A 919-nucleotide genomic window follows, 5' to 3' on the forward strand; every position below is an offset into this window, starting at 1 on the left:
AAGGAACATCGAAGTCGTCGTAGTTCTTGAAGTCCTCATCTTCTGCCTCAGAGAATTCGGCATCAGAGTGGGGGTGGTCGACGGGCACGGCGTCGCCAGATTTCGGTTCCTCGAGGAAGCTGAGGTCTTCGTCGTCGTCGGCGGCGGTAGGAGAGGCGAGAATCGGGGTGGAAAGAAGGGAGAAGAGGAGGAGTGAGAGAAGTAGGAGCGGCAGAGTGATTCTAGTCGACATAATGGAAACCCAGCGCCCGCTCAAACCCAGCGAGCGCTGGACTTTCTCAGCTTCTTGCCCGCGGGCGCTGAAACTCAGCGCTCGCTTAAAACTTCATGGATTTCAATTCTCGTGGTTCTTGGCTAGATTTCGTCGTGTGTATTTTTTGGATGAAATCCATGAAAGTCATTCCGGATTTTAAGTCAATGGTATAACGAATACACCTAGATTTGTATGGATTTTAAAAATTCTGAAACGAATACACCCAAATTTATATGGACTTTTAAAAGTCTTGAACGAATACACCCAGATTTCTGCAGACTTTTAAAAGTATTGAACGAATACACCCAGACTTTTAAAATCCATAGAAATCCATTAAATTCCACAACGAATAGATCTCAAGTGCTCTTTTATACAAATAAATCGGTTTGATTTTAGAAAATATATCGTATTATACTAATTTTCAGAATCAAAATAATGAAGTTGGAGATTAAATAATGAGAAAAATCTTATATAATCACACAAACACATTGTTTTCGGGTCAATCCTATGAAGTTTCGAATTATTTTCTATCAGGTGTCAGAATTATTCATTCACATGTTTTGAGCTAGATTGATATTCCTACTTTTAAATGCCACTCGTTTTACAGTCAATTTGGTTAAGACACCCAAAATATTGAATTAAAACCCCCGCCATCGTTTCCAAACA

Source organism: Salvia miltiorrhiza, chromosome 7 (assembly GCF_028751815.1).
Source record: "Salvia miltiorrhiza cultivar Shanhuang (shh) chromosome 7, IMPLAD_Smil_shh, whole genome shotgun sequence".
NCBI classification, from domain to species: Eukaryota; Viridiplantae; Streptophyta; class Magnoliopsida; order Lamiales; family Lamiaceae; genus Salvia; species Salvia miltiorrhiza.